This window comes from Pleurodeles waltl, chromosome 3_1 (assembly GCF_031143425.1).
Source record: "Pleurodeles waltl isolate 20211129_DDA chromosome 3_1, aPleWal1.hap1.20221129, whole genome shotgun sequence".
Classification (NCBI taxonomy): Eukaryota; Metazoa; Chordata; class Amphibia; order Caudata; family Salamandridae; genus Pleurodeles; species Pleurodeles waltl.
The window spans coordinates 1276465046-1276476689 of NC_090440.1; the positions used below are offsets into that span (position 1 = coordinate 1276465046).

The window sequence follows — 11644 nt, forward strand, 5'->3', positions numbered from 1 at the left end:
TCCAATATTGAACAAAAATGTATAAAAAACATAGTTTTCTGTGGTACTGATCAAATCATCACACTAATATGCAGAGTAAACCACAAAGTTTTTGATTGGCAAGGGGGAGAGTTGTGGGGTTATAGGCCCTGCTTTAGCACATACTTACAAGCAGCACATGACTGGAAAATGACGTTAGTAATGGTTCACTCAAGAGTAACTCAAAGCACTGTGTTCTTTCACTAAGATGTCAGCACTGTTATTTTGTTTTGTAAGATTGGTATGTGTCACCTTACTCCAGGGGTGTAAAAAACAACCACAGCATACATGTTACACCACATGTAACTCAAAATGGGCCCTGGGAAGTACTCAAACCCACAAGCCCCAAAAGACATCAAAAAGCCATATCATGAAGGACCTTAACAATTATTTACCATTAACTGCTCGTTTGCCCTCCCCCTCACTGGATAACCTACCTCGAACCCAGCCAACAAAGGCTTCTTGGAAGGGTCTCATGCCCTTTGAGCTCGGAACAAGAAAACAGAGATTCATGAACTTACATGGGAAAGATAACTTAGAATTTGCTCACCCCAGCCTACCCTCACACAAACCTATCGGCAACGGGATAAAAAATAATATCTGCTACTGTTTCACTCTCAAGCCAAGTGGAGAGAGCCAGCCATCTCTCTGACCACACCTGACACACAATGACCTATGAGATGGCAATGAGGCTCCACGCACGACTGAAACTCCAAAACAGGGACTCCCCGCTCAAGCAGATGCAGAGGAGGCCTCTCACGGTAAGGGGAGGTGAACAGGCGTCTCCCCGACCAGCACCTCACACACAAAATGAAATAAAATACAAACTCACTGTGGACAATCAGAAAGCAGCGAAAAATAAAACGTTTATTTAAAAAAAAATATATATATATATATGGACACAAGGTCCACAGGCTGGAAAAGTTCCCAGCAGCTGGGTGGGCAGCACAAGAGCCAAGCAAAAAGATTTTGTTCAGAGCTGTTACTGGTAGCACTTTGCGCCACTGCAGGTTTACAGCCCTGTGGCGAATCATTGTACATTACTAACGTGCAGGGAGCTCTAAATTGATCAGTACACAGCCTTTTCCAAATCATTTTACCCTTTTTCATGACGCACGCAGAGAACTTGCATAACTTTTTAAAACCTCAATGCATCATAAGCAACAACACATTTCTAACAACTTCTCTTTTCTCACACGCAGAGATTTGTCTAAACAAATCTGCTTCTATAACTGCATACCAGATAAAACAGGGTAGCAGAATCCCCTTGCAGGTATGCAAAACTGGTAAAGGTTTCATGGCCTCTCAGCACCAAACTAGTCTGCTCTTCTGCACTCAGCTCTAGGACAAATTGGTACCCATAAAAGTCAAAAGAGCACTTTTTAAATCTCTAATCAAGCAAACTTGTGTTTTCATGGCTAAGAACCTCTACAGTGAAATGTAAACAAACACTTTCTGAACACTGTACTCTATGCATGGCTGCCAAGTTTTCAGAGTGCTTTTGTGTGACATTTTCAAGGGTTCCGAGTACTTATGAAGGACATTCAACCACTAATGTGTGACACTTAGAGTGACACTTTTTCACGAGCAAAATCAAGCAATTACATCCACGGAAATAGATAAACATAAGAAATTACACTCACCGAGCAAGGACAAGCTATAAAAAGAACTTGAAACTGCTGCAAAGCACCCGAGATACAAAGGCATTATCCTACAGCCCTTTGCACACTGATCATATTATACTGTAAATCGGTTGTATGCTTACAATCTACTCACATCCTACATGATTTTACATTTACTCTGATCACCGCAGCTGCTTGCAGAACCACGGACACACTGCAGTAACAGTGTAAAATTGCCAGACCATGTTTGGCTATGGAACACCTTAGTGCACTTATATTTACAACAGTGCTTAATTTGTGCTTGTTGTTTCCGGTGCTGAGCACCAGCACTTATTTTTGAGGGCCGGGGCTTACTCTTCTGTCTCAAGCATTTGCTGCGAGCAAAAGACACATATGGGAAAGACGGAAGAACGGAAAAACGAAAAGGCGTCACAAAGGGAGAAAATAGAAAGCTGCAAGAGTGAACTGAAGGGGCAGGGAGTGGTTTTATATGGATTGAAGAGGCCCGAAATGGCTTCAGGATTACGCTGCCTCGGTATTCCCTGTTCCCACATTTTATTGCAGAAACCGCGTGTTTAAGAGGAGGGCTTTGGGCACCGGCACGTTTTTATTTACAAATTAAGCACTGATTTACAATCCACCTCCTTGTCCCATTGTAATCAGCACCGTGTTGCGTGATCTCTCCCTAACCACAGACATCTCTGACTTTAGTGCTTGCCTCGCTAGTAATAAGCCACTTACCAACTCTACTGGGAAAATCCTGCCTCCGGTTGACAACATATTGGTAGTTAATAAGCTGCAGTGGGGACCCACACTGCCGACAGCTGCCCTGCTCAATGCCGCTCACAGACAGCGCTCTGCTCGAGTCAGTGGTGCAGTCCGTAGACATCAGAGCTCTGGCCAGGGCAGGAAGGGCAAATACTCCCAGCAGCAGAAGTTGCATTAAGTGAGTTTGCCCGTGACATGGTTTCTCAGAATGCACCGCGTCTTTTAAAGAGAGCGCTCACCGTGACAGGAAACAAGTCGAGTTGTCCATCTAATCCTGGGCCTTGCCAAGATAGCACCAATGTCTTCCTGCGGGCCTGGTAGGACTTGTAAAAACCATTTCGCCTGGCGCTAGTCACGTCTGCCAACCATACCAACCAGACCAGCGCTGCCACCAAGGCCTGATCACACCGTGCGACCAAAGGCGACATTCCGGCAGCGCAACAAGGAAAAACAAACCTGCCACCCGCCCGCATTTACTCTACATAGGAAATGTTGTGTAGGTGGGATGTGTGACTGCGATGGGTCATGTGATACCTCAATCGGGTGACCAGATTTTTAAAGCCAAAAACGTGAACATTTCACAAAAATAGAAGGGGGACTACAATGTTACTATGACCGAGCGCACAGAATGAGCATAGAATTACAGACGAGACTCTAAGGACATAAATACAATACAATTATTAAACCCAGTTTAATACCCGTTATTTAAATTGCTTTCTGAGAACACCTGCTATCTATCTCTTCTTTGGAAAACACAAGAATTCACCAATCACGGTTTAGGCGACCTTGTCTAAAAACTGGGACAGCTGAAGAAAAATGCGACTGTGTCGTCAAAACCGGGACGCCTGGCCACCTTATACCTGAAGCCTCCAGGCTGAGTGGTGGCTTGATTCAATGTAGCTCCCTGGCTGCCGTGGTGCCATTAGTTTGTAAGTGAAAATGTAGCAGAAATGATCTTCGAATTTGAGAATCAACTGTGTATGCGGCAGAGCACCTGGCCTGAGTGAGTCGGGGGTAGGCGGCTCCATGTCCTGTAAAAGGGATGGCTCTAGTTTTCTTGCGCCACCGCCGGATCACTCTCGGGCAGCTCCGCCACAGGGAGCACTCTGCCAGCAGACAGCTCTTCTCATGGGTCAGTGTGCAAACGACTGCAATGGAGGGGCTCGCGGGAAGTAAGAGCAACGCTCTAGTCTTCCCGCGGGACGATTCGGGAAGGAAGTGACGGCGAAGAGGACAGGGATTGGGGGAAAAGGTAAGTGGGGGTGGGTTTAAGGGGAGGGAATAAAAGGGGTTGGGGTGGAGGGACCGGCCTCTTTCCGCGCTGCCATCGCGCGTTTTAGTTTGGCTGGGGCTCTTCGCTGAGGGATCTGTTGAGGTGCAGGTAGGGTGGGGGCCCAGGGTGGGGAAGGGGTATGAGGGTATCTTCACTTGTTCATGCCCAATCCTCCGATAGCTCATTTGGTAGAGCGGAGGACTGTAGTGGAGAAACAGAAATCTTTAGGTCACCGGTTCGTATCCGGCTTGGAAGAGTTTAAAATAAAAAAAAAAATAAAAAACATTATTACATTATTACTGGCTCTGACCACGTGGGGGCCTAAATAAAAAAAAAAAAAAATAAAAAAAAAAAAAAAGGGGAAATATGAAGAAATAAATAGAAATAAAATATCTATGGATATAATGCTACGCGATAGACTCAGGCTGGGCCACTACAATTATCTAGGTGGGGAGCCCACATCATTACAGGGTGGGGGCCCTAGCCACCGCCCTTTAAGGCACAATTAAGTGATTTAGGGACAATACAGCCCCCCCCGCAGAAAAAAAATAAAAAAATTATTAATTACAATTTTGTACAAGGATGTTATCACACCAGGCAAAACCAAAACACTATAGGGACCCCCACTTGCCAGGCCTCCCGCAGGACCCCACGGGAGGCGCCAGGTTACGCAGGGCCCACGTATCATTTCTCAGCACGCCCTTTGTGGCCTGCAGCAGGGGGGCACAGGCAGGTTAGGAACTACGCCCTGGGATTTCTCTTTACCTAAGGGCGTGAGCGGCAGCTGGGCATGGGTCCGGAGCCGAGGGGGACAATAAGTCAGGGAGGATGGTGGTTTAGGCAGCGCGATGGGAGCCAGTGGCGCATACGGCCATGCGGCGCGCGGAAGGTCAATGCCAACGCAAGAGGTTGGCAGAAAGAAGGCGATACCAACGGGGCGCAATACGGCCCCAGCACGTTGGTCAGAAGCGCTAGAGGGGTCTCCGGCGGCCTTCTCTACTCCGCAGGATCAGGGACAACACAGAGATGGCGGACGCCATGTGGGTCACAATGACATGTCTAATAACTACATGATGAGGAGTGGGAGTGTTGAAAAACGGATGGATGTGTGTGAAGAGGAATGTGCGGGAATTTGACTAATTAAGAGGATCTGGAAGAATGGGAAGAGGGGGAGATCAAGGAAACAGAGGTACACAGCACAAGGGGGGGAGAAAGAGGACGCAGGAGCGGCGCAACCCCTCTCTCCGTTTCTATTTTTCAGGAGCGGGACAACAGCAGTGGTCCACAGGAAAGAAGGCAAGAACAAGCACGGGTCGAAAGGTTTCGTGGCCGGTGGCTGCACATTGCAGAGGTAAAGGGCAATGGTGGTCGGTTTGAGGGACGGTGCAAAAGGGGACGACACTCCAATTTGCAAGTCCGTGGGGGTAGGAGAAGGTTCGATATTTGACACGCTAACAGGTAAAGATAAGAAAGGGGGAAAAAGGCACAGAGCTGCAAGCCAGAGGTACAACTTAGGGCGGGGACAAGGCAGCGGAGAGAAGTCAGGCACGGAAGTAAAGGAAGGGGGAGAACGCTAGAGGAGGCTACCCTAGATGGGTCTGGCTATGCCATTGGGCCCACACATAGTGGGGAAAACAAGGCCAGAATATGGAGACACGAGTACGTAGATGTTTTTTAAAACTATTACATAGGGACATACAAGCCACAGAAGGGGCTAAGGAAGAGGAATGGGAGTTGGCCCTTAGGCCGAGGGTGCCAATTAATATGGACAATGGGACATCAGCGTTTAATCTTTGCAAGCATTTATTGCAAGAAATACCCTGACAGGGCTATAGTGCTATTTAAAGACATGGACATTATTAGGAAAGCGCAGATGCATTTTGGGGGTTCAGAGCTGGAACGAGCATTAACCCAGATGAGCCATGGGGGGACGTAGACCCAGAATTATGGAGGCAGTGGATGGCATCATCACAATCTGCAGCATGGACACATAAGGCCAGGGGGTTACTAGTGGCACATAAGCCGTTTCAGGAACGTCACGCCCCGGTGGGGGGGTGGGTGTGGGACAAAGAACAACACCTAACACGGCAGGAGCGTGCTGGAATTTCAACAAGGTTTTATGCTACAGACACCCTTGCAAATTTAAACATGTCTGCTCCAAGTGCGGGAACAGTCACCCGGTCACACAATGCTTTTCACTCTCCAGTCCCTCCGAACAATGGAGGGCGGCAAAAGGCAGAGGGACACAGGGCGCTACTGCTCCAAAAGTGGCCTACGTCATTTAGGTTAGACTTTATCTTACCACGGCTGTGTATATACACGGATAGGGCAACTGTTTGTAAGTTAGCAGAAAGTTTTTCAAGAAGGTTTCAGGGTTAGTCACCAAGGCCCACGGGGGATGATGCTGGGCAGACAACTTGCGGTCTGCAAAGGAAATACCACAGGTGGTAAAAGAAGAAAGTTGGACAAGGAACTGTCATTGGGCAGAATTGCGGGCCCATGTTATGAGTGGCCAGGTCAGAATTTGAGGATACCCCCATTGGGAGTCGTGCCGAAGAAGGCCCCGGTGAATTCAGGTTGGAACATCACCGCTCAAGGCCGGAGGGCACATCTGTTAATGATTTCATTGCAGCGGAAGACACCAGAGCGGTGTATGCATCTGTGGATGATGCTATAAAAATTGGTCAGGGCGTGTGGACATGGGGCAGAACAGGCAAAATGCGATATACATTCAGCTTTCAGGTTATTGCCGATACATCCAAGGTTTTTTTTGATTGGCTGGGGATGCAGTTTGAAGGAGCAATCTATGCGGACAGGGTCCTGCCCATGGGTTGTGCGATTTCATACGCCTTGTTCGAAGCGGTTAGCACTTTCATGCAGTGGGGTTTTTGTCAAAGAGCAGTGGGGCATTATGCGGTGACCCATTACTTGGATGACTTCCTTTTGTAGGAAGGAAGGATGCCGGGTAATGCCGGACGGCTGGAAAATTTTTCAGGACATGGCACAGCAGAGGGGATTGCCGTTGGCACCCAAAAAGACCGAAGGTCCCTCATTCAGTTCTCACCTTCTGGGTATCGAGTTAGACTCCAGTACAAGGACGGCCAGATTACCGGCACAGAAAGTAACGGAGATGCTGGTTTTCTTGGTCATGGTGAAGGAGGCACAAAAAAATGATTTGAGAACAGCCCAGAAGCTGTCGGGGTACTTTAACTTTGCTTGTAGGGCAGTTAGGGGGGGGGGGATGTTTTTGCAGGCGACTAGGTTTGTCCGTGTCAGGCGCATTTTTGCCACACCACAGAATAAGAGTGTCAATGGGACTCAGAGAAGATGTTAGGGCGGGGGAAACATTTCTGAAACAATTCTACAGTGTATTCATGTGTTTCTGCAAAGGAGACAGTATGGCAGGTACAGATATTTTCAGATGCAGCAGGAGCGCATGGTTTTGGGATTTTCTGGGATGGCAGATGGTGTGCAGAGGCGTGGCCCAAGACAGCGGTCCCGGCAGACATTTGGGAATTGGGGGGCATGATGATCACGGGACTGGTGGAGATGTTTTAGCGGAATCCACTCGGAGATGTTACTGTTTGGCCGGGCTGGGTATTATTAGTTTTTTGAGCGGTTTACAGGAAATTTTTGGGGGACAGAGTGACAAACAGCTAGAGCATCGGGCGTTGCGTTTTGCGCTGTGCATGATTCGTAGAGGTTTATCAGCGGCCACTATCGGGGTAAACTGGCGGGGGTAGCTTTTAGGGGAATTTGTTTTGATCACAACCCAGCAAGAAACGATCTGTTGGGAAGAATGTTAAAAGGTTGGGGCAGAATCAGAGCGGTAGAGGTTAGAACGGCCAGGGAACCCATTGATTTTGATTGGTTACTGAAGTTGTTACACATACTGCCGGTATGTTGCGCAGACGAATACGAACTAGCGCTTTTCCGCTTATGCATGGTGTGGATGTTTGAAGCTTTTTGAGTGTCAGAATTGTTGGGTGTGGGGGCAGAAGTTGGGATACGTTACAGAGAGGTGTGCACGGCGATCGAGTGGGGATCATGGTTTTAGACGATCAAAAACCGATTAGCTAGGTAAAGGAAAGTGGGTAAGGTTAGAGAAAGGGAGCGATGTATTGGCCTTCCTAGTCACGGAAGGGAGCAAGTTTCAATCCTCACGGATGTCAAACAAGGAAGCCGGGGTTTTTTGTGCACAGATCAGGGTCCAAGCTCACTAGCTTTCAGCTTTTACGAGTGTTAAGGATGGCGTCGGGACGGGTGGGCTGTCGGGCCATGGGTTTTTGGCACGCATTTCAGTTAGGTTTGGGGCAGCCACGGCCGCTGCGCAGTTGGGGTGGGGACTGGGAAAAGATCAGGGCGATAAGCCGCTAGCGATCAAGGTTTTGTGAACGTTAGGTTAGACCCTGAAAGGTGGGGGAGAGACAGCAGTAGGGGGTTTTGGAGAAAGGGTAGGGTTTTTTTTCGTTAGGTTAAAAGACACATGTTACAGTTGTTTTTCCATTGCAGGAGATGCGTTGGTCCATCGCAGGGCAAGACGGGTACATGGCTGGTCGGCCATTCATTTGTCCACTGGGCAGCGAAGTTCGCGGAGAAACAGATATATGGTCGGGCCCTGGACGGTCCAGCAGGTGGCACGAGGTGCTATGGTGGGGAAAGAGCGGAAGGCGGTGGGGTAACCCGTTTCTTTTCATCACTGCTAACTTATTGAACTGGTGATGTCCAGATTTGATATCATACATTTGGGAGAGAATGATCTCGTAAAATTGTCAGGACTCACGCTACTGCAACACATGCAGAGGGATTTGGAGAGTCTCAAGAAAAAATTGCATGGTACATGCTTGGTATGGCCAGAATTTGTTCCACGTAGAGTGTGGAGAGGGGCAGTAAAGTATGGAGCCATGGAGCGGGCTCGAAGGAAACTTACCAGAGCAAGGAAGGTTTTGCTGGGGAAAAGGGAGCAAAATATTGAAACATGAGAACATGACTGAGCTGGAGGTTGCACTGTTCGGAGACAATGGTGTTCACCTGTGCACACTGGGAAATGCATACTATCTGACAGATCTGAGACTGCTGGTTGAAGAGTTGGGGAGAGAGAACTTGTGGATTACAAACAAGAAATGAGGAGTACTGGTCGCAGTAGCGTGGCCTTAGGGGGGGGTGGGGCAGCAAAACGCCAAATGGGTTTCTGCTGGTTGGCAGTAGATGGGGGAGGGTGGTGAGTCAGATGCGGGCTTGGCCACTCTTCCAGGGAATAAACAAGCAGGTGAAGGCTCTGAGTGGGGGTACGCGCGAACCAAATGGGGCATGAAAGGAAAAGGGGAGTGCGTAGGGGAATGGAAACGAGATAAGGGTTTGAAGGGGAAGGATGAGCGAGGAGATGTTAATGGGAGGGCTTTACTAAAGTTACGGTTACGTTTAAAGGTTAATGGTTATGTTACTTATGCAATCCTGTCCTAATAAATGACCTTTTACACTAAATCAGCTGTCACTGAATTATTTCCCGATGGAGGGGCTCGCGGGAAGTAAGAGCAACGCTCTAGTCTTCCCGCGGGACGATTCGGGAAGGAAGTGACGGCGAAGAGGACAGGGATTGGGGGAAAAGGTAAGTGGGGGTGGGTTTAAGGGGAGGGAATAAAAGGGGTTGGGGGTGGAGGGACCGGCCTCTTTCCGCGCTCCCATCGCGTGTTTTAGTTTGGCTCCCACCCACCCGGCAATTAGAAGAGCGATTGGCAAGGACGGAAGTTAGAGTCAATTAGCAAAGGGGGAGGGTAATTGTCAGTTAGGGCAGGTTGCAAGGGCGAGCGAGTAGTAGATGGGGGAGGGTGGTGAGTCAGATGCGGGCTTGGCCACCCTTCCAGGGAATAAACAAGCAGGTGAAGGCTCTGAGTGGGGGTACGCGCGAACCAAATGGGGCATGAAAGGAAAAGGGGAGTGCGTAGGGGAATGGAAACGAGATAAGGGTTTGAAGGGGAAGGATGAGCGAGGAGATGTTAATGGGAGGGCTTTACTAAAGTTACGGTTACGTTTAAAGGTTAATGGTTATGTTACTTATGCAATCCTGTCCTAATAAATGACCTTTTACACTAAATCAGCTGTCACTGAATTATTTCCCGAAACTCATGCCTAGTCTGTCAGAGCTGCCCATACCTCAACACACGGGCCTTGAGGCCTCGGACCAGCCCCTGTCACGGCTCTGTCCCAGCCGGCCCCGCCTGTATGCAGGTCCTGTTAGAGCTGCCTAGCTACCGCAGCGCAGGCTCTGGCCTCTGCCTGTCCTGTCGCTGCGCAGTCCCTCCACGGCTCTGCCACTAGCTCTTCCTGACTGCCCCGACACTGATGAGACTGATACCTTTATATTCTTTGTTAACATTCAAATCAAACACACAGGCGTGTACGAATGCTAATTTTACACCTTTCTTTACCTTGGTATGTGACCGCTGCTGGACCAGTCACCACTAGCCTGGCTTTAATGGAAATACGGCCTAACACATGGGCACGATGTTCGCAGCAGCACGCATTCCGGCAGCATAGCTTCCAGAGAGTGAGCGGGGTAGATCAATCATTTTTCATACAGGGCTGTGATTGGTAGCCCTCCGAGGCCACGACCACTAATCAACCACAATATAGTTAGCGGTGTAGGGGTTTAGAAGTAGAAATGCATGCTGGATGACAAAATACATAGTACGCATGCGTAGGAAGGAATAGGGCACAAACAAAAGGCGAGATCCGACGAAATAACTCCTGTCTAATATTCCCAAGCCACTACAGTTCCTGAGAGAATTGACTAGTTTGCAAAAGGTGCTTGCTGCTGTGGAGAGGCTGCAAAACCGGAAGAGCCATGAGCAACACAGCATCTTCCCCCAGCACATCTGGTACGAGGCGCAAGGGCAGTAGGCCAAAGAAAGTGGTAGATGACAAACAACTACCTGAATCAGGGCCTCTTCATTCCTTACAGCGCCAGCCTCAACCTCACCCACAGCATCAGCCTCCCCCGCAAAGGGCCCCAGCTAGTCAGAGAAGAAGATATCGACCAGGTGCACGGGCATTGATGGAAATCACAAACCTGCTTATCCTAAAGCTTCCTTTCTCCAGGTTGGTCCGTGAGATCTCTTTCAAGTTCACAGTGGGTGTCTATTTCCGATGGCAGTCATCAGCCCTGCTTGCACTGCAAGAGGCCACAGAGGCATACTTGGTGCTTCTGCTCCAGGATTCCTACTACTGCTCTTTGAATGCCAAGCGGGTCACATTATTTCCTAAGGACATACAGCTGGCACGGCGTCTACGTGGGATCGATGACATGAACCTACATGAGCAATCACCATAATAGCCTCAGCCCAGCCACTATGGGCATCACTTTTAAAGTTAAATCGATGCTGAAGCAACGAGTGGGACTTTGACCAAAACCAGGTACTCAGGTATCATCTTAAGACCCCCCAGAAGAATCTTATGGCGCAGTTCTGGAAATGCTCGAATCTAGGAAGCATACTGAACTGAATAAAAGACTTCTTTCCTGATCGTCAAGATATGAACCAGGGGAAAATTTTATGTCCCACTCCTGTCAAATATTAGTGTTGAGGAAACCATGTTTGAAGAACTGCTATATTATTTGTCCTTATCCAAGGTGAGCGGAGGAGTCACTATAAAACAGTCACTTGCCCTTCTTTTTTCATCTCCTAATAACGTTCCAGTATATGTTGACATTTTAATGAATAAATGTTTTATGTTCAGCGTTACATAGTTTTAATGTTCAAGGAACAAAAACCTATTGTATTTTTTTCCTGTACCAGTTGGTGATAGCATTTGTTCTACATTTCTTATAATGAGCCCTTACTTTTCAACTTGACTTATTCTAGCGTGAAAAAAATGGATGTTTTTAGTTAAAAAATTTATATTTTGATCTTGCATGGGTGAACGTTCTCCCTATCATCTACACTAAGCAGGCACATCCAGAAGTAAA

General features: G+C 48.2%; 1 pseudogene; it reads left to right on the forward strand.

The window, feature by feature from the left end:
* The first annotated feature begins 10525 nt into the window (after positions 1 to 10525).
* On the forward strand, positions 10526 to 11011 carry LOC138283571 (histone H3-like centromeric protein A pseudogene; annotated as a pseudogene).
* The last annotated feature ends 633 nt before the right edge of the window (positions 11012 to 11644 follow it).